The sequence below is a fragment of the Ostrinia nubilalis genome, chromosome 18 (assembly GCF_963855985.1).
Source record: "Ostrinia nubilalis chromosome 18, ilOstNubi1.1, whole genome shotgun sequence".
Lineage (NCBI taxonomy): Eukaryota > Metazoa > Arthropoda > Insecta > Lepidoptera > Crambidae > Ostrinia > Ostrinia nubilalis.
Genome location: NC_087105.1, coordinates 6092938 through 6120291, shown reverse-complemented (window position 1 = coordinate 6120291; position 27354 = coordinate 6092938). Strand labels below are relative to the sequence as shown.

At 35.8% G+C, this 27354-nt stretch overlaps 1 protein-coding gene and 1 long non-coding RNA gene across 4 annotated transcripts in view; both read left to right on the top strand.

Moving 5' to 3' along the window:
• The window catches only part of LOC135080609 (ETS-like protein pointed), a 154304-nt gene that overhangs the window by 43401 nt on the left and 83549 nt on the right, over positions 1-27354 (top strand). The gene's annotated exons all lie outside the window — the stretch shown is intronic.
• On the top strand, positions 570-1669 carry LOC135080393 (uncharacterized). The gene is made up of 2 exons (XR_010258997.1): positions 570-1200; positions 1560-1669. It is a non-coding gene; the product is annotated as an uncharacterized LOC135080393 (long non-coding RNA).

Here is a 27354-nt window from a genome sequence, read left to right as displayed (position 1 = left end):
GCATGCGCACCGCGTAGCTGGCAGCGCCCGCGCATCCAAATCGGCTCGTTGTCACCTCTCGCCTCGCTGCTACCGCGCATTTTGCATACTAAACGATCCTACCTCTTCACACATGAATACTTTTATTAGGCTTTAATATTATTATGTAAATTTTTAACTTAAGCCTACAGCCGTCTTAAACGAATAATAATGAACAGTAGGCATAATAATTCCCCATTTTATTTGACTCTACCATGTCACACAAAATGTTAGCCGTAAAATATTATTTATCATTTATGTTGGTATCTAATGCTAACTGGTTAGGCACTTATCAGTCCACCCACACCATTCCAGAAGTTTAATGGTATAAATATTTTAGTTATTTTAATATTGCTGATACTGGACTGCACAGTATAATAAATTATTTCATGATTTTATCGTTTGACAGAGAACAGATAAAATTTTTGTAAATAATTTAATAATGCACGAAGAAGAGAGATTTAATTTCAGCAGAACAAACCCAAAATTAGTTAAGTTGTTTAATTAACTTTTTGGTGCCTTAACTTAAACCTAGAAGTTCTAGATGAGTATTTCTCAAAAAAAATGTACATTTTGAAAAAAAAAAAGTGTGCTTTGAAACAGTTCAATAGTTTTATATTTATAAATCATTACACAAAAAAAACACACACACAATTTTGAAGGATGAATATTAATCTTTAAGATAACGAAGAATTATAGCTATAATCCTACTTATTACCAAATATTTAGATATTTTAAAAATAGTCCTTTTTTACCTTTCATACAAAAACCTGTTTGCCACCCTAGCTTTTTCATGTATTTTTGTTTCATAAAATGCGATACGTAACTAAATTATTGTAAATTTCTTTGTATTATCGTTCTACAGTAATCGCAGTTTCTGTATCAAATTGATTTTCTATGGGGTGTCATAATGAATTGGCAATTTAAAGCAAAAAAACAAGATGAGTCGCTCTCATTTACTATTTCGTTATTTACTCTTTAGTTACGATTTATTTCTACTTTCCCATGGTTTCTGAACAATTCCGTATTTATTTTACACGGACAACAATAGCTGCACTCTGAATGGCTGTTGGCCTGACGTCTCCGCCATTACATCTATGGCGAAAATTAGTGAAAACGTGTGTGTTTTGTGGGATTACTTTTTCGTAACAGGCAGTAAAATCAGCGATTTTATATAAAACGGTAAGTCTTCATTTAACCATTTTTTGTAATACGTGTGGTAAGAACATTTAGTAAGCTTTTATATTTGCTGTAACAAATTTTATCAAAAAAATACTTGTTTCTGATCTCATTTTGTCTAATATTTCGTTACGTTTTTTACGAATTTCGTTACGTTACGAAAAAGTACAACATAATGCTGAGTGTATACTGTTATTACCTGACTAAGCATAGTAATATTCACTACTTAATTTATTTCAAAAAATATAGAGTTTCAATAACAAAAGGATTGGATACTATCTGCTTTACAGAAGTGCCACCAGCAAAAAATAATCAAATCATTTAGATTACGTTTTTATGTGATTACTTCTTTTGTTTTTTAGGAATGCCGCCAAAAACCAATGCCGAAAGGCAAAAAGCTTACAGAGAACGACTCAAAATGGATAAACATGATGGAACAAAAATAATTTTATTAAAATAGTATGAATGGTTACTCCCTTATTTTATTTCTAACCCCTTAATATTACCCCGTATTTGGGTGCATACTTACAAATATTTCGAATTGAATAAATGAAGAGCATTCACAATATTTCGCCAATGTATAACAAGCCTTATGGCCTTACTATTTCGTTACTACCGTTTCGTTACGTACATTTTTTTTGAGAAATACTCAGATAGCTCCAATGTATTTCAGTTTATAACTTAGGGCAAGTTGGAATTGGCTGAGTTCTTGCTTTTCTTACTCCTTCTAAATACGACCGCTATTCTCTCGGTTGTGTCCTAAAGAATGATTTAGCGTGGCAATAAATCCGCCGGCGACTCGTTATGATCCGCCGAAACGTTTGAAATCATGCCAACTTGCGCCAAATTGCTATTTAAATTATATAAAGTAGGCAATAAGCCGCAGCTTTCCATGCCTGATGCTACTGTGAGCGTTGACCGTCTCCTTTCAGGGTTCAAATCCTTGAAGACTTTTCCTTGAATGTTTTCGTATAAAGCAACATTAAACTGTAAAACTACAGACTACAATGTCTTGACTAGATAGCACTATGCACTTGATACTAATTTAAAAGGCAAGAAAATTCGTTGATAAGTCTACGTTACACTTTGTTTAACTAAGTACTTGCCTTTAACTATATTCTTTGTACTCTATTAAATAATTTTCATTTCCCTGAAATGTAGCAGCTTAAAATAAGCTCTTTTGCTACGCTCTAATAATAAACTTTATTGTCACTGTAGTCACATAATAATATCAGTTTTCAGTAAAAGGATATAGATCTACGTTTTTTATATATAAAAGCTCTAGGAAAATTAATAAAGTTACATAATACCTAGAAATATAAGAATAGAAAACTGACAAAGACTGATATTGTAAGTTACCTAGGTACTTAATGAAAATATTAATAATGTAGAGAAACAAGTTCTCTTGTCCATTTCAATTTCATTTACATGGCAACAAAACATCATCAAACAAACCTTCACTCTAATGACGCTTACTCGGAAGAAAACAGTGAGCCAAAAATACTTTGTAAACAAAGGGTGCGCCTACGCAGCCATGAACTTTCTTGCACTACTAGCGCCATCTACCTTTCACTTGAAAACTTCTACTTGAAAGATCAGCTAGCGCCACACGTATTCTTGTAGTTCCAACAAACTCCGCTAGATGGCGTTGTAAATAATACTTCTGATAGATCGCTACAGATGGCAGCACTGTGGTGCACAGTGGGCAGAATAAATAGTTTGCTATTAAATGATTCAGTGGGGAGGCCTATGTTCAGCAGTGGACGTCCTATGGCTGAATGATGATGAAAATGAATCATAATAAATAATTAAAATTAAATTAGGCGGGACGCATTACCGAATTTCGCTGGATAGGTAGATAGATAGAAAGTAAATATCAGCTGCTTCTTTAATTCAGATTTAAAAACATGATTATTTCATTGAAAAATTATTTATTTGTATTAGAAGACGAATCAAGCAAGCAAAGGGGTCTGGAATTTCACCTAGTGAACTAAGTATCTTTATGCATTAGACTTCTTCAAATATGAAGTACTTACTAAATATACTTTTGTTATTATTAATATTGTATTATTATTAAAATTATTTAACTTAGTAAATCATAATATTTTTTTTTAAAATAGTGTAGATCAATCAAGTCTAGCTTCATTGTTTTAGTTTTTTTTCTTGTACAGAAGAACGAGTAGAATGTTACTTTGTGCTATAACTTTTTTTGCAATTATTAATTTATATTGCGTTAATTGTATAATTTTATAATAATGCAGTTTATTGATCGTTAATTTGTTTTTTCATAATAACTACGAGTAACCTTACAAGTAATCAATAAAAATCATAAGTAAACACTCAATTTATTATTATTATTACTGACGGGATTGATGATACTCAATTCATGAATTTATTTTTATTTGTGAGTGAGAAGTTCTTTCAAAAGTCTCAAGCCGAGTTGTCATAAAATATTGTGATGGGGTATAAAAATAACATATTCAACTCTATTGTACATCTGACGTTAAATATTTATCTATTAAGCATTTCGCGCGGAGTGGAGTAGCTCTCAACCTTATCGGTTTTAAATCATTTCACGCAATTGTTTCTCTGTCAAAAGGCTATAAAATATTAATGATTTAAATATTTTTAAATCCGACTTAGTATCGGTGTGGATGTGACGTCAGGCGGGCGGGGCGCGGAGGGCGAGGCGTGGGAACCGCGCGGCAGGTGCGCGCGCGCCGGGCAGTGATCCTGGCCGCACACACACGCACCACCAGAACTCACGCACACTCGCCTCCAGCACCCTGTCCGTTATTGAGAAAGTTCCGCTTTTCCACCAGCCTAGCTTATCATATTAGAGATAAATTAAAATAATCTAGAAAATATTTAAGCGAAGCTAAATGCAACCGTATATCTAAGATCCAACGGCGATAAAATCTACTAATAGATATGGAAAGGGAACAAGATTTTTTTAATCCACCGCGAAATCAAGGAAAAATTTTCCGTGTGAAAATCTAAAAGCTTTTATAAAGATAAATCCTCAGATCATCTATGATCTGAGGCTAAATCAAAACATGTGTATTCTTATGAACAAGAAACGACAAAGCCAAAATTTCGACCATTAAAATACTCAATTAGTATAAAGCTCATTATAAAGTTCCATCACTTTTACGATAATATGACAAAGTCAATAGCCATTAAAATAATGGACTTTTAAGAGCAAACAACCAACAAACAAAGTTAGTCAAGCAACTTTAAAAAACCTCAGTGAATTAAGTACCTAAGTGAGTTAGTGAGTGTCCAACGGAGGGAACGGCGAATAAAAGTCGGCACAAAAATTAGATTCCTGCCGCGGCAGGCACAAGGGAGTTTTTCCTTTGATGTACATAATCAAGTCCACCTCTTTCTCCTGTGAGCACAGCACTAGCTTTTAGTTCGTTCACGTGAAAGGGGTAAAGTGGAACGTTTTTGATGCATTCATTGAATTTCACTCGGCAGTCTGATAACTCTATCAACTTTCGAGACCAATAGTGTGCGGTTTTGAAAACCTATTACACTTCAAAATTCTACCAGAGTTGTTATGTTGCTATTAAAATTCAAAATGCTATGCTAGGAAGTCCTGAAAACGATGTAATAACAGTAATCAGTGCCTTCCTGAAATAGCAAATCGTGTAGGTTCAGAACTGAAGAAAGTTTACACACAAAACTGCTTCAATAAATAGAGCTTTATAAAAGTTGGCAGGGAACAATATCTAAATGTATGTATGTAACTATGTATATTATTATAATAAGTCTGTGCTTCTGGGAATTGCCAAAAAAGCTGCAAAGCCCATAATCCAAGAACCGTGAAATCAATCTAAAAGCTCGTAAGCTGAATTTAGTGTATCCTAAAACTAGTTTCGTGGAAAGATTTACGAACACATTAATCAAGTTGGATTTAAAATTATATTGACATCTATCAGTTCAATAATATTAAGATCATGATGCTTTCCATATAAAACATGTGACTGGCAATTTACGAGCTAGTCAATACTAATAGAAACAGGCCCCAGGGGAATAATTTGATTTTATGATGATAATATCTCATACCAAACTAAATCTAGAATTCTAGAAGTTAATACAACTGTCACCGTAAATATTAATTTAGATATTAAAAACATACTCGTATGTTATAAAACTGGTATTCTACAAATTGTTATGTTTATGTTAATTTACTAAAAAGCGATTTGAATACGATTTAGGCTGGACTATAAAAAACAGCTTTACGATATGGTTCAGTTCATTGTTAGACATAAATATAACTTATTATGTATCATTTGTATAAAATTTAACATTATGAAATCTTACAACTCTTTACCTGTGCTGTGCTAGTGTTGCCAGTAATAAAGCAAGTAATAATCAAATCTAATTAGTTTTACTGAAATCTTGAAATTTTCCTTTCGGCTCTACCGTACTAAGAAACTGGCGTTACACAGAAACAAATTATGTTCTACACTTCTATAGATAACTGCCAATTGGTGTAGGTGCTGCTGTCAGTTAGCGATACATCTTCCTGACAAATGCCTGCTATCCAGCCCTAGTCTTTTAGCCTAGACAGCTTTCTAGTTCTAATAATGAGTATAATGACGTTACGGTTTTTGCTACGCAAATCGCTTAATGCACACAATACGAGTAAAATGACTAAACGAGCACTGCTTGAAAGTAATTACTATAAAAATACCTTGGCAATTTACATAACTTACGTACTAGAGAATAATTATCAAAGAAAATGTGTGTGAAAATATTTTAGCTTTAGTTTACATTTTCCAAAGCTGGGGCGTGTCGCGTCAAGAGGCGGGCTGACCATTGATTAATTTATTGTTAATGACTGTAGTGTTAAACGTTTACTTCAGTTGCCCAGCTGGCAGCTCGTTAAACAACATTAACGATATTTAATTGCACCGAGAATGTTTCGTTTCCATTTCGGCGCAGTTAAATTTTGTAATCTGAATAATGAATTCAAAAACTTAAATTAGTCGAACACGTACTTATTTGGGACCTTGTCATAGAATTTAAAATTAATTATACTTTGATCATTATAATTATGCATTTTGTTATGCTAATGCTAATTCATTTCATACACATACTTATTGTTATCATTTATATTACTTACTTCTGCTGATTTTTTTTATGCATAACAAGGCAGGTATTTGACCACAATCGCACATGATGTTAAGTGGGATGCAGTCTAGGATGGTACATATCTGCCCTGCAAGTGCCTATTCACTCTCGCCTTGAAAAGGCCCGGATTATAGTCTTCGGGAAAGACAGCAGCAGGCAACAAATTCCAGTCCCTAGCCGTTCGCATTATAAAAGAGTCATCGAAACGCTTTTCGGAACCTTAACACAAAATGAATAAAATAATACTTATAAGTAATCGTGCATTTTTATGCATCATGATTACATAATTAGTTGTTTTATTATATTTATTCATGCTATTATTTGCTTATCAAATAATTATGACATTTTATGCGACTAATCGAGTGTAAATAATTTTAAAATTTGGTAAAGTGCGAGATGAAGTCGCGCTTTCAAGGTTCTGTACAAAAATTTTCCTTTTGAGGCTATTTAAACCATAATGGCAATTTTATTGTAAGGGACTTTACTATACTTGCTAATTAAAGCACATGATTTTTAATGATTATGAAAACTTATAAGCTGGTTTTTCAAACTCTTTGCATGTGTATATTCCTGAAAAACAAGGTCTTGAAAGACAAACATGAAAATGTGGACTGCAAATAATCCTTTAAGGTTACCAGTTATTCTTGTTGATAGCGGAACCCTAGAAATGTATTTATATTGCATAAAACTGATGAATAGACAGATACTACCGTTAGATAAAAGTCCTTATTGGTATATGAATAGGCAATACGTCATGGTTAAGTTTAATTTATAAAACTTCATTCGGCTTTCGAAGAAAGAAGTTCCGGATCGATTCAAAAGCCCCGAAAACATGTAAATGCGTGTCGAATGTTTAGTTATCTATTTCTGAAGATCCCAACAAAGGCAGGAAGTCTGCCAGGTCACAGGGTTCGACCCCCCCGTCCAGACAATGACTCATTCATGATTCGTTTCGATTTTCACTATATTGTCTTAGAGAGTTGCCAAATTTTCTAATAATGAGATTTTTTGAGATTTTAGAGTTAGGACATTTCCGATGGCATTAACCTTTATTCAAAAGGGTACAGCAATTTTGATGTGAAATTGACTTTGACTAGTTATTCACATTCATCAGTAATTTATGTCATAAAACAATTATACATTATTTGAAAGTACAAAATGCATTTGTATGTTCTTGTACAATTTTATTGGTCCTGGTTTGGAAACATGAAAAAAAATTAAACTTGCAGTAATTTTAACATTTGAGTTTTCAGAAAAACAGGTAGCTAGTACTTACTTTGTAGTATACAATTTATGAAACAAAATAAACAAATTGATTTGTCATTTACAAACCACAGCAATTACAATAAAAACACTATCAGATCATTTAAAAGCGACTCAAGTACCATTCTAAATGAAATCTGAGTAATTAAAAATCTCGTTTATAACCAAGTGGTAGTATATTTGTGGGATAGCTAAATTGTCTTTAATTAATACTAATTGAGGGTCCTTTTGCTGGAGTTTGCGACTTTGTGGATGCGAACCCGCATCATTGGGCATCAGTAGTGAGTAGTGACCCCTATTGCGCGACTCTACATGTTCACACGAATTTATTTTAATGTTTCCTTAACAGCTGGGAGATATTCGTCCTAAGATATATTTAAATTAAATATTTATATAAAATTAAATAACTGCTATAGACAGCTGTTATTTTTATATTCTCAGAATGGCAAACCTATTCGTAATGATTACTCTAGCTGAGTAACCAAGAAGGATATTTTTGTATCAGCGTGAACGGTTCAATGTAACGTTTTCCTAGACCCACGAACTTTTATCAAATTGACTTATAGCTTTCTAGGTCTATTCTAGCTATAAAATACTCAAATAAAAATACTCTTATCCCGCATCATATTTAAGTAAATTAAGCAATGTTTAATCCGAAACCTTAATCGAATCTACCTAATTTAGATAAAGTTAAACACAAAAACAAATGTTACAAACAAAATACTCAGAACACTATCACCGAATCTCTACATTTCCTACCCATTACGCTAACAAATGTAACAAAAGTATCAGCTCCACTAACTTCCAAAGAAAAGCGTGTAAAAATCCATCAGTTCGGTTGTCAGCCGCAAACGATACACTATAGTCGCTACTGTATACCAAAGACGCCGTGTAAGATTTCATTAGCTAGAAATCCGGTGTTTTTCCGGGGTCCCCGCGCATCCACAATGGCGGCCCTTCCGGCCAGGTTCCCGCCAAAACAGAAATAAACTGACCCAGTTGCGCGGGCGCACGTCCGGCGAGCGAGCTCTCAAACTTCTGCATTTCCGTTTCGCCTGTCATTTTTATGCGTTATGATTTTTCAAATTAATCGACATCTAAGTATGTGGTCATTTTTAATTTCGTCATCTGTCATTTTAATGCATTTGCATTTATTTGTTATAAATAAATCTCTCTCTATACATAATAATATTTATAAAATTTGACCTTTTGAATTTATGTATAAAACATATAATTTTTTCTACTAAACCCTTTTTAAGAATTAAAGCACACTTGGAATGAAACTTTAACCAGATCTTCTTCGTCTTGATCATCAAATAATGCCACATGCCAGGCACAGATTTGAATTCAATACATGCATCAATTCAATTTAATTCAATAGGGGTTCTATAAGTAAGGCAATGCCACGAATCGTGCAAAAGAGGACGTCATGGAAGTCAAAAATGTAGTTATTATTTGCTGTGACACAATAATAAATTAATACCTACCGAAAAACCTAGGGCTCTTTACATTTTTTTTTGTTTTGCTGACATAATTTCGTTCCGTTTTTACAAAGATTGTGATTGGTTCACGATATAATGCATACTTTAGTCCTTTGTAAACCCTAAATATAGGACAGACATGTTTTTACGACTGAATCCATATTCATAAAGAACGCCCGAGACCGATACTGTACCTAAGGCGTGTAAGTGTAAGTATAAGGCTGGTTGCATAATCGCCGCAGTTTTTGGAGCGTAAAGGGACGCGCTGCCAGTTGCCTCATGTGTTCTGACCTTGTCGATACTGACTGCATACAGTTTACACCTAAAGTAGATTCTTTATACCTTTATTACGCCGACATAAGGTAAAATTTAACAAACAACTTCTGTGGCTGACTGTATCACTTGCACAAACCGTATGACCTTATTGTGTTCGTAGTAGAGTTTATATTAAAGGTTTTTCAGACCCGTCGTACAATGAAACTGACTTGGGACCATATGAAATGGAGGACCTACTTTTGATTGTAGAAGCGTAGATTGAGCGGGAGCTACACAGGTGGTTACAATCTTGTCTACAGGACTCCGAAACTTCAGTTGAGTTGAAATCATTACTGAGGCAAAGCAACGGCAATCATTGTTTTCAGAATTACTCATTAATTCAGTAGCTTCTCAAAATCTGTATGTATTTGCACTCGTCTGGATTATTACCATTTTAAGTTAAGATTTTTAATGTTGCGTCTTCAAATTTTATTAAAATAGACAGTATTGCGAGCAAATAGAGCAGATCCTGTAGGACAGTCGTAAAAATACCTATTTAGCTTCCTTCCGTGTTTTAATATTTTAAGTAAGTAGTGTATGTCTTGAAGTTATACTTATGCAAAAGGCAATTTAGCAGATTAGACTTCCACTCGTCCTTATTAGAGGCTAGCATGCCAGCTCCTCAAAAATGGAGTAAGTATGAATTAGAAACATCGTCTAGACGCGCCCCCGCCGGAAGTGGCTGTTACGAAATTAATGCGCTTCTAATTAAATAACAAGCGGCCGCTGGCTGGCGGCCATCTTGTCGTAGCTGTCAAAATAGAAATCCTCTGTCATCAGGGGGACACGCGGTTATGAATCATGGATGTTGGATTTTCGACCATGCCGAATCTAACGTGTTTTGTAAATGTGTCAAATAGAGGCTTCCGCTCGTGTGATACTGTCGAAATTAATTATGTTTTCCATTTTCTTGTAAGGGAAATATGGACCACTTTTTGGGAGCCTGAAAATATCGAAATACGGCTTTATTTTGTGTACGTTCTGTACTAAGAAAGAAATACCTACCCGGCACAGTAGTGCAAGGTTTCTACTTTCACAGTTTTCCCCTAATCCCCTTAAAACCTATATACTCGTAACTGTATGTTAAGACAAACAACTCTATTATAACCCACCTTCTCTCCCCATTCATAAACGCATTGTGGTCCATTGAACAATTACGATCAACTGGCCCGACCGCAGCGGTTAACCCATGACCGTGATACTGATAGTTCAACGAGATTTGTTGCCCTCGTAACTCTGATTTGATTGTTTGTAACCGGTTTAATGTTACTTAATTGGTTTTACTGTTATGTTCAATAAATAAGATTGCTGTCGAAGTTGTTTTTCGAGGTGCTCTTAGATCTTCAGTCAAAATTATTAAAGTTTTTGTCCACCAAGTTATTAGGTACTATCGTCATTGTATCATCTTCATTTCCGATTTCAGTCCATTGCTGGACGTAAACTCCCCAAGAAACGACAGAAATCACAATCTTCTGGTTTTTTTTCTAACTAACGCTATAAAGCAAACAAAAGGTCCAAAAGGTCGCATGTTCATTGAGCCTTAAGTGTAAAGCTTATTGGACAGGCACTTTCCTAGCCTTGGTCCCTATTCGAGAACTTATTTAATTCCAATTAAATACATTGATTCTGCGACAGACATGACCTTGTTAACTACATTAAGTTAATTAAATGTCTGTGACCAGCATGTCACGAACATAAATTCATTAAATAATCATGTACTCATAAGTTCATACAGCTTAGCTTAGTCACTTCCTGCCCCAGACCCCTTAAGGAAGTACCGAAAAATCCATATTTATCGTCAACAAAGCCCATTATTGTCACTCGCTAGAAACAAAAATCGGTCTCACACGAGATAAGGCGGCGCGTTTGTCGGCCGCTTCAAAGGCTGCGCACGCGTCGCGAGACACTTCCCCGAAGAGGTCCGAGGTTCAGTCCTCCGCACTAATCGGGCACCGATACGTCGCGTAATTCCCGGTATTAGTGAATTAAAATAGAGTCGGCGAGTTGCAAGTTATCAATTAAAATACTTTTTAGGTTACTCGTGCTTGTATCCCACAGTTTATTCGTAGTTACAAGTTAATAACAATGTATTTCGAGTACCATTTGAGTATGTGTATCCTGTCAACAATTGACAAACATATTATTGTTTGATTAAGCAACTGAAATGGGTATTAAAAACATTAAAACTTTAAATTATGACGCGATAAAAGCCATTAATCAAAATAGACTTATTACACCACTATCATAAATTAGTAATGGCCCAGAAACAGAAGCTTTTATTGGTGATATGGTAATTTCAAGGATTTAGACCACTGTTATGAAACAAACAGACATTTACGATTTGATTGTGTATATTGATAAGTAGAATAAACGATTAAAATCGATATCCCACTTAATACATGAAGTAATAAAACAGATGTATATTGGGTAAATCAATGTAATTATTATAAATCTATCAACGCTCAGTCGATTATGGTGTTGCCCGTGAATAATTTTGTTTCGTAATAAGTAAATGATGGATGTAACTTAATAGGTACAATTTCATTATTATTTTTATGGTAATAGAAATTGCCAACTTTATACGATTATAAGAGCATAATTTATCCAAACATTAATGAACATCTAGAAAATGTAATGCTCTACATCGTGTATAAAGTTATCTTTTTCAGTGGAATATGTTAATGTGTGACACGATACCTACTATCGTCTAAGGTAGGATTAGAGGAAACATTTTGTCAATGCCATCTACAGGACTTGCCTTTCTCAAATTGAGTAACTTAAACCATAATACAAACGTAGACAAGTTTATCCATAATCTTACGATTACTCAACCATAATAATAGCATAATCACTCACTTAATAATTATCGTCTCACTCGAAAAGCGCTACACAATAATTTGATATCAGACGTTATCTTTTATCTTATTAGCTATCGAGCAGTGGCTGCCAAAACTCTTAGTCTGACTTCAAGTAGCTACGGCAAGTTTTGAGTGGCCGATCGGACAGTCATTATAGTTTTTATCTCTATCCCGATCGACACGACCGACGCTTGTCCGTACAAATTGTTTCTTATTCATTTTGAACGTATTGTCTTCTCTTTTTTCTATCGCTAAACATTGCTCTATAAATGCTCTAAAAGATCGTCAATTCTACTTCTGATTAGCTCTTATTTCAATACATACAGAGAAGGGATTGGAATGGATATTCCGATAGAAGCTTACGTATCTGCAAAATCTAATTTATTTAATTGAGCAGTAATGAACAGTTAGCTTTATTTAACAAAAAGGCGAGACTAAATTAATGAAGTTGCTGCACGTCTTCTCCATAAAAAAAAGGGAATATTTTCTCCAGTGTAAGAATCTGTCTAGTAATTCTAGTTCAAGAAAATTAAATATTAAATAAGAATGATTAATAAGGTAAGTGGTATTAAGTCGTCAAATGCCAGACGATTTTCCCAAATCAATTCATAAGCCATTAGTTGGTTGCGAAATACCTGTTGTAAGATCTGAAGCTGTTTAAACATTTTAATATTGCTAAAGTCATGCCCGAGACATGAGTCACCGCTAAATATTCATAAGTTAATAACAGCATAAATAATGTAGAGGTAGCCTGTGTTATTGCAGCGCTGCAGCGGCTATTGATTAGACGCATAGATAATCGACACAAATTAACCCAACAACAAGATTATGAATAACTAATTATTCTACTGTTTCGAACGGTAACAGTGGGAGTTAGGTATGTTCATAAAAATCCTGATTATTTTAAGATTTTATAGGTGACCTTTTTAATCAATTGAAATATGTAGTTTATATCAGTCTATCTTTATATGTAAAGCGACTGGCCAGTAACTAAGCCAGTTTCTTTTTATTTCAGATCAAAAGTGCACCCCGAGGCAATTAACTGAAGTGTATTGTTCTCTCTATACACAAAAATTTCAGTGCTGCTAGCTACAAATAAGTTAAATAAGGCACGAGTAACTACTCCTCCTTACCTGTACTAGATATTGAATTCAGCATATAGAATAAAAAAATAAGTGTTTGTTTTAACATTACATCAAAGTGCCATAGCCTACCTGTTTAGATCTCATTTAATTAGCACCTACTTAAAAACAGGGCAATAAATGCCTCTTTATAAACAGAGGTGTTGTAAATGTATTAAAGAAACAGTTATGATAAACCCAACTCATGTTGAGTTGTTAAGCGTTTTAACAGCAAACAAACAACACACAATTATTGTAATTGTGGACCTACGATATGGCCAGGTTCAGAGACCTTACGGAACAGGCTGGTTGCCTGCACCGACATAAAACCACATGGCATTGTAAAGCTTCTATTAAACCTTAACTCGGAGCCTATAGTAAAAGTAGCTGGAGATTATCTGCGCAAGATTTGTGCCCTGACTAGGTTGGCTACGTCGAAAATGGTTCAGAAACAAGCAAGCTTATTGTGTTGTATTAGCCAAAGTGACTCTATTGAATTAATGTTACGGTTTGTTTTTGTATGCTTCCGCGTTGTAGTTGTGTCTATACGTGTGGTGGTGGCCACACTGGTCCATAGTACTTGGGCGGCAGGTGTTTCGGAGCAAGCCTCCTCCCACTGCGCCGGCGCCGTCTCGAGATCAATGATCGAGCCGAGATTTGCTTAGGTATTACGCACCTGGACACTTGGGGCTAGGCAAGCGGTAAATCTGATATAAGTGGCAGTAACTTCACGTTCTAATCAACAATGCCTGAATACATTCAACTTATTAATGACGTGCCAGCTGGAGCGTAAATAAGGACTGGATCCTGTCAGCTGAGGGTTTATACCATCCAGTAGAACTGTGCATGGATCATTTACTTATTTTATGATAGCATTGTGTCACACCTTTCTCAACCCTAAAACTAAGATTATGTTATGGTGACTAGTTATCGGATAAAAGTACTAATTAGATAATCATTACACGTGCTCATTACACTGACATTTGCTCCCAACAGAGTTCGAACCCGCGACATACGTAGTTGACGCTACAGTCGCGAAAGCACCCCGGCTAAGCTAGCCAACCGTTATAGTTACATTAGAAAAATATAAATACAGTCTTTTTATTTAATGTCTTCTAGTATAATATACGACGATATTTTATTACATAAAAGTCAATTTATTACTTTTCGAGTCATTGCTTTAAGTTATGACCTTCGAAGCATAGTTTCAATTTTCCTCAGCAGCTGCCTCAGCCAATAGGGACCTTTGTGAACTTTATTGCTCTGAATACTTTAGCATAATCTGGCCATAATCAGCCTCGTAGGAGCTTATAATGTGAATAAAAATCATTTTTCAATTAACATCCACAATGTTTAATGTGTTAAACGATTACGCTTGACAAAAAGTCGGTGATCGAGAAACCGTGGGAAGAGGCAGGTTCTAATTAATAGTTACATTTATACTTTCTAAAGCCGAAATTGTTGTAATAAGTTCGGCTACCGACTTCAATAAACCCAGTGCTCCTCACGATTAATGGGGTAATTAAATCGTGGGCAATAATTCGTTAATAAGCGTTTCGAACGTGCGTGAAGCGATTGCATCGTATTCGCTACCGACTCCGCTCTTACGCCTATTACCATGGCCATAAAGACGAAACTCACAAAAATTAAAACGAGCCACTGGCTCACTTGATGCTGTACAAGAGACGTGATTACAAGCAATGGGAAGACCAACCGTGATGTCTTTAACAAGAAAAGATAAAATTTAACACTTAAAAGGTGGAAAGAATTACTACAACATAAATTAAACGTCAAATAATATAGTACAAATTTTATGGAAACTACTTTATTTTAGTTTAATCCGAATAATCCATTTTTATGGGTTCCGTTTAAAATGTATAATACCTACGTAAGTATCAAAGAAATAATACATTATTGAACCAGCCTTAGAACCAGCTGATGTCATGGAGTCTCCTTCCAAAAAGAAACGATTCCAAAATAAATAAAAAAACATTAAAATCATAACATTAACTAAAAAAATTCACCAGTTAGAGAAAATACATAGATAAATGTACTTTTAGCTTACGTCAAATCAATATTTGCCAAATATTTCGCCCTCAAGAACAAGATTCCGCCATTACATCATATACGAACATAAACTATCTTAAAACGTTCAAAAATTAAGCTGCCCTGTCAGGGTTTTGGCTTGTTTAATCCACCTTGATCTCTGGATTATGTTTTAATTTAGTATCGCCACTGAAGGGTTAACGGATCGGCGGGAGGACGTTATTCATCACAGGGCCTTCGTAATGCATTCAAAATTTATTTGCGTTTTACCGATGACACGACGACGCCACTTAAAAATGAATTGCTTGGAAACATACGTCTTTACGTATTTTTATTTAGGACTTTTACGGCGACGGGTTGAGGAGTACCCCATTCATTAAAACTAAAATAGATTTATAACTCCAAATGAATTGGTATGGTTCTTTTTTAACGCAGCATTCATTTGTTCTCGAATTGAGATAGCAAGCAACATTGTTAACGCAATAGACATTCGTACAGTAGGATATAAGATGTAGAATTGTAGTCATTCATAAATAAAGAGTGTGAATAGGCACTTACAGGGCATGTACATGTACCATCCTAGACTGCATCTCATTTAACATCAGGTGCCATTGCGGTCAAATACTGGCCTTTTTATGAATAAAAAACAGACAGTCTAAAAAATCGAACCTATTTTAATCTCTTTTCATTGTAATAGGTGATACAAATGAGTTTTCATTTCCATCAATGACTTATGGCTCGTTTAATGCGTATTTCAATGCATGAGCTTACTAAGTTATAGCTCTACTGTGCATTTAATAAGCTTTCCGATTGTAATCGCTGGGGCGTGTAAAAAAGAGGTCGTATCATCCGATCGTGGTACTGGCAATTTGAAATAGGTACTACATACAAAGGCACATCAAGCCAAACACTAGGGCATCTTATGTGTTTGAAATAAGAGCTATTTTTCAACAAAAAATATATTCTAAAGTGCAGTGATGTCTGTACCATAGGACCGAAGTCTGTATAATGTTCGTTACACTTAATCGTTCTGAGGTTTACTACTTACTTATTACTGCTTTCGAAATAATTCCAAGATTTATTGTTTGTGCGATGTTGTCTTTCGGTACCAGTAAGCAGTTATTAACTCAGACATTTTCTAAGTCCATCACTAACCTGCATTAAAATGTAATTGAAATTAAAAGCCTCTTAAATAATATTAACTGAATTTTCAGCACAGATTTATCAGTGCATTTTAAATGCTTTCAAATTATTGTAAGTATCGCATTGTCGATATGGAAATCATTGGGGGAGGCCTATGTTCAGCGGTGGACGCGACGTCCTGTAGCTGATGATGATGATGATGATTGCCGATGGCGAGAAACAAGCAATTGTATGTCCTCCTAGACATAAAATTGCTTGCCTATTTGCCTATGGATGACCTCTTAATAAGCGTTCTATCACGTAAGAACATACGAGTATTTGCAGACCTTTAATTCTATTCAATCTCCAAACAAGTGAAATGTATAATTTCACTGTAATTGTAGCTCAAAACATATAACGTGCACACATAGTGGAGAGCCACGCACACATGCATAAACCAATGAATGGGATGCCGCCACCGACCGGTGGTGATAGGGTTACCAATAAGTGAATGATATTTTGCAAAAGGTTGTAAGTGACAAAGTGTGAGTTCACGTAATCATAGGTTTTTTAAAATTGAAATAGTTTCTTATGTTATGTGAATAGGTAATGTTTTTAACAAAAATAAATCAAATAGGTCCTTTATGCTTTAGTTTGTTGTTCTGAATAAAAATTGCATGCCATTAGAATGCTTTAGAATTTTATTCCTCTCATTTTCCGATCTGGACTTACCAATGAAGTGAATGGCAAGCCTGAGAAGTTAAATTAAGATTAAGAGGAAATATTGACAGGAAACGTTTAATGTTTTACGTCCCAATTAATTTGTGAAAGTATTTTGGCGTAATTAAACTGGGTAACCAAATAAGCAATTTTAGGGCTAACTGTCTTTACTTAAGTGAGAAGCTTTCTATAAAATATCACCAACTAAGTCAAATCTATTGTTTTATAAAATACCATTAGTAAATACATAATTTTGTGTTGCAATAGCATCTCAATCTCACAAAGCACGAACAAGCTGTCTACCTTTAATGTACTCGCAGGTTCTAAGGCGTCTAGCTAGATTATAAAACCTTAATAGGTACCTACTCAGGTCGATATCGAGCACTTCTTCAATTATCACAACACGAGTTTGACACCCTTACACCCTAGAACATAAACGCTACCGCATTATTTTATTTTTATTTTATTTTATTTTATTTGGGATAACAAACAATTGCGCAATATTGCAAATACAACTGCTGAACATTAAATAAACTTATACTATTACGCAACCAGCACTATTATCCTCATAGTAATATTACAAACTTATTTTGGTACAAGCTAACCAAGCAAACAAATTATATGTGCTTTAACTTATACAACAGACCAACAGCACTCAAAGTAATTTTAGTCGGATCGAGTGTGACATACCCGCCGTCTCCTCCCAGGGCGGCAAAGCATTTCCTCTTGTTAAAACGGTATCGAGGGCGGTGTCAGCCCTGTAAATAAAACAAGGTGGATTAGTGCGCGTGTAAGCGTGTTTCCCACGGCGTGCAAAACTGGTTCGCACTCGGAGATAAGCTGAAACTTACGCGGCCAACTAAATTAGTGCCTCAGTGACAGTTTCCTGTCTCCTGTTTTGTCGTTTTCTGATTTCCACAGCCAAAACCGTGTATGTTTAATGAGATAGGCGGTAACGTTTAGCTGCATGAGCTTTGCCCAGCTTGTGAATGGGAACGTAAGGCCGAGAATTCACTACACAGTTTCCGTCCGCACTGGTGTCTTACAACGCTATGTGGAGTAAGGTTTTCGTCCTGAATTGAATACTGTTATTTACTTAATGATGTTTTTTTCGTTTAAATTATACAAAAAGATGTTTGTTAAGCCTTCATGTAAAATCTCTTAGACTGATTTTGGTGAAATTTTAAAACGTTATACCTAACAAAAAATACATCAGAATAGACCTCAGTTTAAACCACCTGACATTAGCTAGTCCTTATTCACTAGCTAAAATCTTCGACCATCAGAGTGTTTACCAATATTTATACATTCATGACAGATTCAGCACTAAAACCATAAACGTCCAAAATCGACAAGAGCAGTTGGAAGCTTCAGCAGCCCCGCTGCAGCCATTAACGCCGGCAGTGACAGCTCTTGACTGACGTCCGGCGCGCACTTTCTTTTGTTGCCCGCCACTAATGGATTGTTTATTAATTTTGTACGTAATTAGCCCGCGGCCACGCACTCTGTCCGACGCGCCGTGAGAATCACCGCACGTCAGCCCATTGATTAAATCTCCCAGTAGTTGTTTATCAGATACCTTTTTACCACTTCAATGTTCGATAAATTAACATCGATAAAAACCTGATCAGTGATCATAAAAAGTTTTTATCGAACGTCTTTTAGAGCACGAGTTACGTGGTCACAGTCTGTTAGCCGTAGTCAATGGAGCCTAACACTAAGCCATACACGTGAAGCGGCCATCCGACTAATACGCTCCACTTACGGATCATTCAAGAAATACGCACACTCGCTCGCCTATACAAAAGTCATACTCATAGGTACACATATGCCTTTGCGCAGCACATTACGAATTTGTTTTCAATTGCCTCCACAGAAGGATAAGTAATGCTAACTACGGCTTATTACGCAATAACTGGAAGACATCTTTACGATTCCGTTCATCATGCTTAAGTCCAATGAAGGAAATTCTCTGGATGAGCTACCGTTACATAGGTCAGTTTTATTGCTCTTCTTAGTCCATTCTCAGCTTAATCTTATGAATCACGTTCATTAGATGACATGAGAGAATAAAATAGATATTATATTACACAAACATCATAGTAGACAAATTGCATGCTTCAAATATTTCGCAATCGTATTTTTAAACCCATTTATAGTTCACTTCATCATCATCTGCCGAGCACGTTTGACAAAAAGCAAGCAGTTCATTATCTGAAGATTTTCAGATTATTCTTTTTAGTGTACAACTGAAAATAACCCGTGGCGACATCTCATTAAGACCGTCAGCGCTCTTTGAAAAATGTCTCATTTAACCCCGACAGTCCCTTAATAGCTTGAAGGGTTAAACGCCACAAATAACTTAATGCGGAAGTGGGCGCGTTATCTCCGACAAGTCGACTTTTTAATAGTTTTAATTAGGAAATAGTTTAATTTTTATGTTGTGGTAGCGCCGATCGGAGTCGCCGATCGGAGTCGCCGATAGGAGATTGGCGTGAGAATTTTTTCTTATTGGATTCGATTATTGGAGGTTTGTGACTCCTGTCTCCGGTCATAGATAATTGATTTTTAATTGATTGATATGTTTATTTGAAATTGCAAATAAAAAAGCGCTAACATGTTTACATAAAATAAATCTAAAACATGCAAAATCAAAGGTATACCTATCTTGCATGCAAAGCTCGATAAAAATAACGACATATCTTTCCTGTATAAAACATCATAAGACTCCCCTTTTATTGGAAATACTTGATTTTAAAATACATACCCGACACGCCTTGAAATGAAAGGTACTCTACATAATCTTTTCAATTCCCACAGTAAAGGTAACATGTTTTATCCAGTTGTAAAAAGAGCATGTTGATTTAATATCTATATAAAGATGTTAGTGTCGAATTGCCACTACAATGCCCCTGGCGTCGAGATTTCGATTGGAAGTCGTCTGGTGACCACGCCTCTTCCTCCGATGACAGTTGCTGTCATAAGTACCCCAACGGTGCTTCAGACCGGGGGCCGAAATTTGTAGGGTTAGCTACATAAAAAAGATAACGTGAATTTACAAGCTTTGTTATGGAAATTAATTGACTTGAATGGAGTACATAGTTGTTATAGATAACCGTTAAGTATCACGTTTTATCATCCGTTACATTTTTGAAGCTTTATTGTAAATTTTTAATAATACCTTCAATGAGGCCTGAAATACAGGGTGGTCCTAGTTTAGGCTCCAGATCGCACACTCAGAACAACAATATTATTGTTAACTTCCAAAATGTATGTACCAGAATGAGTGTTTGATATAATAAACAATATATTTATTATTTTATTTACTTAATTTTTATTTTTATTTCAGGTATGTACCCGTATTCTTTAATGCAACCCTAACTGGCGACTCAAAATATGGAGACGTGAGTATGAGTTATACTTTTGTAACAAATCTTACGCGGACGTGGTGCGTAGGTGCATCTAATTATACATAAACGAATCTATTAATCGTATCCCGAACAAGAGTCAGTAATAGCAAACCCGCGGGCAATGATTATACTTTATTAGAAAATCCCTCGTTACAAAGAAGCTGGTCATTAAATCAAAGCGCCTAATGATCTGTAATGAGCAGTGATTATTGGAACATTTTAAGATTGAACCACAGCCCGGTCTTGTATGGCCGATAAATGTAAATTACACATCCAACATATCCATTACCCAGTGGTTTTCATAGATCAATGCCATAACTTCGACTCGTACAGTTTCACGCGTATAATGTCTTATTAGAAGTTGATCATGGCTTGAGCTCGAGATAAAAAGGCAGTATACTATTTGCAAACAGATGAATATGAAATAGAATAGGTATCCATAAAGTCTCACTTCTTCAGCTAAGCTTGGATGTTCTTGATAAAAAGCTTCCAAAACAAACTACGACGATTACAGGAATAAAATAATGCAACGCGAAAATTAATTTCAGGAATAGAGTTTAAAATGAATTTAAAATAAGGATAGTGTTAGCACTTGTCATACCTACGCAATATGTAAGTAAGCTTTCAAAATATTACTAAGCACTTTTACTATTAAGATAATATGACGCTGAGTGTACACCACATCCAGTCGAGTCACGCTCATATCTAAAATAAATCGGTTAATGCAACCGGGCGTGCGGGGCAACAAAATAAATAATTAACTATGTATGAATGACTTAACATTCGACGTCGGCGTGACGGTACTAGTGAAAGCACGAACGGAGCTTTCAGTGCTGCTTACTTGAAGCTTTTAGAATTGAAAGAGATATGTACCTAGTCGGTTATTTTTATGTTCCCATTTCTTTATTCTACGACCGTAGTGGATTCTGTGAACTTTAGAAATGTAAATTTTAATTCATAATAACTATAAACCTGAAGAACTATAAAGGTCTATATGCCTAATTCTTAACATGAGCTTTTATTTCCTAAGTAGGAATACATTGAGTTAGTATACGGGGTCTGCATTTTTTAACTGCTTATTGTTTATTCTTGAAGTACAATTTCGAACGTTTAAAAACTATAAACTGAAAAGGGTTAGTACTGAGTTCCATGTAACCCCCGCCCAACTTGTCTCGTAGTGGTGTTAAGGCAAATTCAAGTAGCTACCCTAATAGAGCTTGTTCACACGCGATTGAACAGAAGATAAACTCAAAATTTAAAAATGATAGACTGATTTATGAATTTACCTAACGGGTGCTTTATAAAAAGTAGCTAGGTTCCACCATCATGTCTTACCTGTATTATTTCGATCGCTTTCAGTATAGTGTTTGACGCAAAAGCAATAAACGTATTAATACGATTTGTGTTCATGGTACGGGGGCGGTGTAAGACAGGCTTCGGCGGGGCAATAAAAAGCGCTATAAATAATAGCGTGCACATTATACCGGGGCAGCCAGCATCACACGGTATCGAGACCAATTTTGAGAATTTAATCTCAACTTCGTAGGTGTACAGTCAGCAATAAATAATTAGGTGGCAATTTGATTGTGCGCTGACTTTAATCTAATAAAAGTTATGACAAAATCTGAAGAACTCCATCTAGATTTGCTTTCACCTTTCAGGGTTGCTGTAAGGAATCTTCGAGTGCACTTATTCTGAAAAATCTGCGTTCTTTAAAATACTATTTCTTAATTCATAACCGACTGTACAAACTAGCGTGAATGTATTGGTAATGGCAGAGCAGAACCGGTTGCTCATTCACTAACGGGCACTCACCAATCTCATAACTAGAAAAACTTCCGCTCCTACTCATTGATGTATGTTGTATTGCTCTCATACACTCAATATAATGCAATACGTATTAGCGAAGTTGGAAGTTGCGTAAGCGCAGAACGAGATTTTAATAATTTGTCAGGGTTGCCAATTTTTGGATTTGGTTTTTGACCCATTGTTTTTACGCTCTACTTACTGTAATAGACGTCCACACAAAGTGAACACTTGAATGGTAGGTTTCAGAGGTTTTTAATTTTACTTTATTGCCTTTTAACTAACGCTGATCTTGCTGAAATTTTATTGAAGAATTAACGTAGGTTTCGTGTGTTGACAGACTCAAAAAGTCTTAAAAAATAATAGTGAAGTAGACTATAGTAAAAATATATATCTGAAATAAAATAATCTTTAATTTATTTTTTATTTTACTTATTATTATTAACTTTTTACAAATGCAAAGCTGCTTTTCCTCAGCTACCATTTTTATTGTGAAATTAATTGAACAATGTCCATCGGCTGTTTTTGTTAATTTACAGATAAAGTTAATTGTCGATTATCTCTCTTTTAACTTAAGGTAACCCTAATATTCAGCATCCTGTGCGTTGTCAGGCGCCGGTCCATAAATCAATCAAAACTCCGGAATAAATGGCAATAAGATAACTAAGATAATGTAATTAAAATCGCCTGTTTCAAACAACGTCGGATGTTAGCCGCTTTTTTGGCAACAAGACCTCGTTTACCTAGCTATACTAATTAGTTGCCTAACCCTGGCTTTTATATTGCAATTAACATTATGTCTATATTTGTCAATGTTATTGCTATTGAGCTTATTATGACTCTTTTTTACCTATGTGCTATGAAGCAACGTTTCTTCCTTTATATCAATTCATTTCAGTAAGAGCATCCTTATCACAACGCCAAACATAAGAAAGTATTGACCCACAAAAAATATCATTCGCGTGCAGTTTCCTAAGGCGACACGGGCCGCGTATTTTCGAAACACCCCAAGATAAATCACTTCTGCAACAAACAGGTGAGAGAAGCACCGTTTCAACACCCGGCTATTTTCGCTGCCTCTATTTAAAACCTCAATCGTGTGGGCTTAAAGTGTTTTGGGAAAACAAAACGCGGCGAGGACGTCCTCGTGAAAAATCACTCCGAGCTTTATGATTGATCATTTCTTGAAACCCGAGAGCTGTCGACCGCGAGGTGTTTTGAAAGCATAATGTGTTGATTTGTTGAAATCCACCAAATGAGATATCGCGATAATTTGACGCGGCGTTTTGTTACTGCTGCTGTAAATAAACAACCGATTTTGTACAAAGTAAGATTTATCAAACAGAAAATAAACCTATCGCGGATGTGTTGACTGCTCTTATTTCTTGAGTTTCAGTTGTTGCTACTAAATTAATCGAGCTTGTTAATAAAAAGTCAAAGTACCCATTATTTTTTATATAATTTAAATACAACTTTCAGTTCATATTAATAAAAATGTTATCAGTTAAAAGTTAAGTTTACTCATTTAATTCTTCACAAGCTTTCACATAAGTAACACTTCGCAACTTTCAGCAATTACAAAATCATTTGCCAACTTGTCGACACCTGCACAAAATAACAAGTAGGTATTTCTCACAGGATTCAATGTAATAGAACTAACTGCCTAAATGGTTAAAATAAAGATTCCTCTTACATTTTGCCTTTACTACGGATTCTCACAAAGGACATAAAAGGGCATGCAAATAAATAACAATGACGGTGCTTCCTACAAATAATATCTTCCGTGTAATGCGATACAATAATCGCACCCGGCTTCGAGTATCAAATGACAACAAATCGCTCGTGCATAATCGTAAATACGCTTTTTTATCACGACCCGACCCATTCAGACGCATCTGACTATATCCGCACCATATTGTTGGACAAAAACATCGTTCATTATAGAAAAGAAAAACTGCGAATCAAGTTAAGCTTAATTGGTGGATATTAGAGTCGAAATTGCAAAAGATGAGCAGGTTGTATTTCGAAGGTGCACATTAAGAAGCCCCATTGTAGAGTGCAGACTGTATGGCACCGAAACGTTTCGTGCAAAATTGCATTTGGATTCTAAACCGAACGATTCTGAGAAGAAAATTTGTTGACGCAAACTGTCGACCCAAATACGAAGTAGAGTCAGCAGCAAATATTCAATATAACAGTATTAATACACAACTGGATACAACTATCCATACTTGTCGATAACTTTCAAGCTCTATTTACGTATAAGCTGGTTTACATTAATATGGCGCACGGAAATCTGAGTAGATCGAATTTTCCCGTCGAGTGACGAGCCCATCATTACTACGTCGATAGCCGCTCATGCAAGGGACAGTGGATACATTCACCGATTACTAGATCTTCGCATCTCACCAACCACAAAACGCATCCCATTCACGACAAGCGAGTAAATCAACCGAGGACGTTATCGCCTTAAATGGTTTAATTGGAAACATTTCTTCAAACGGAAAACAGCTTTCTGCTGTGGGTGGACAAACCACTTTCGTACGCCGCCGTGTTGAGTTACGACTTTTTTCGTCGTCTATTTCTGTGCACGGTTGTTTACAATTTCAAAAGCTGTAACTTGTTTCTGTAAAAAGTGGATGTGGTCGTTTTGGGTATTGAGATACGGTTGATTTTTGCGTGGAATCGTTTTGCATTTACGTCGATAGAGCTACGGGGTTGGGTTTTATGAATGAAGCGCAGCGTCGCGAGCGGAAGCTGAGCCGGCCGTAGTGGCTTTCCCGGCGCGGGCAGTTTCATTAATAATTAAAACGCAGCAACCGGCGGAATGGCCGGACGCGGCGATGATTTCTAGCCGCTCTTGGTGCGGGGCGCAGCCTCTGAACCGCGCACGTGCAATTGCTGGCTAATCGGTTCTACTTTTTGCGTAGCAGACAGTTTGCAGGTACATGCTTTATGTTCATTAAACTTAAGTGCTACACACATTCTAAAGAGAACTCGTAAATCACAATCAAGCCTGAAAAAGACTACATTGTATCATTATGACCAGTCTACTCATATTCTTGACATTACCGTTGAGACAGCTTATTAGAATTCTCTAGTCGAACAAAAAACCATCGTTAAACCAAAATAAAACTACTGTAATTTGGGTCCTCCTTTGTAATATCCATCATTAAACAGTAGCCTATAGTGACCGAGTCATCTCACCCTAGATGATGCCGCAATAATTTGTAACGGTCAACCAACATACAAAATAAAATTTGACCGCCTCATTACGCAACACGCAAGTGGAATGGTACAGAATGGAGTGAGATGGAGGATCTGAGTTGGCTGATGCTAGAGAGAGAAAACTGGTGGGTTGTGAGAGCGGGAAGGCAGATGACGTGGCTTCAAAGAGAATGAGATAGATTCGGTAGCTAGATACGAACGTCCGGCGCGGGCGCTTCCTGCCTGGTCGGAGCTGCACAGAGCGTACTTATTAATGATTGTATCGGAAAGTTCCGAATAAAACAATGATAGGTTTTTATTTGCATCGCAAAATACATGATTGATTACAAATAAAAGAACCCGACACCGATTGTAGTCCAAGATTTTATCAATTGATTCCAAGAAGGGAAGTTCAGACTGTATTTTATCAGAGCATCCCCTTTCTTATAGATTACTTAAAATAATAATTATTTCTTCGGTTAAGAATCTAAGCAAGTATCCTTCCCGCTAAATTTTTCACATGAATAGCAAACAAGATTAGCCATCAAGTCTCATCGCGACTAATTACAATTGCTGGCATGTTTGTGTCACGCGACCCTAATCTGATTAAGTCAATCATGACTAAACATTGTCTTGACGCTAGACCCACTTGAGTCCTGAAATAGAACTTCCTGGCCGTAACTCGATTAACTGTCTCCATTTAATTACTACAGTTTATTTTTACTTTAATGACACATCTGGCCTTTGTTATCGTAGTAGTCAATGGTGTAATGTGAATTAACCTTTAATTTTATTTGTTGAGCCGTAACCTTGTAAGCAATTTTCAACTTACAGACGTAATTTTTGGACTCTACATTATTTTGGCTGAGTTTAACCGTAACGATAACCGGTGATTTTTGAATGGAATTTGGCATATTTTTGACGTTTGTTACAGTTAAAGTAAGATAGTGCAACTCATTCCTCTTTATTTTACAAACTTCCTAACATTTTAAAGCGATTGCACCTGAAATTTTAAAAGGTTTAGTTTAAAATTACTCGTTTAACTAAAGTTTCATTAAAACAAAAAAAAACATACTTCAGCATATAATATATCAATTACAATGCGGAATCATTAACAAATGTCTCAGATCTGTCACTTGACATCTGACAAGCACAGATAAAACAAACAACCGCGCCAAATGTAAACACTTGTCTGTGGTCCAATCTTCGTAGCCCGCATTAACTTCCTCCGCCCACGCCGCGTTAATTGTAGAACTCCTTTTGTTTGTCCGGCTAACTCGATTAAACAATCAGATCTGCCCTCTGCCCCGGACACTGTGTCTGCCACCCGGACCTTCCTTACCCTTAATTATTAGCATGACTTATTAGACTGTTGTCTCTTTCTTTTGCGTGTATTTGAAGAGTAGAGTATGTTTTGCAGTCTGATTCCTGGGTCTTAATTTGTAATGAGGAAAAGGAACTTGCGAGGTCATGTGTTGAAAATATAACCGGCATTATATTTATAGCAATTTAATAATAGGAAGTGACCTACAGTAATTTTTTTGCAATCCGCAAAATTGTTTGAGTAATCTGTGGCTGAAACTCGATTATTTTCTGAAAATTACCAACTAGACTTAATAATCAAAGGGTCGACATGTTCGCTTCTTCGATACAGTCTCTGTATAGC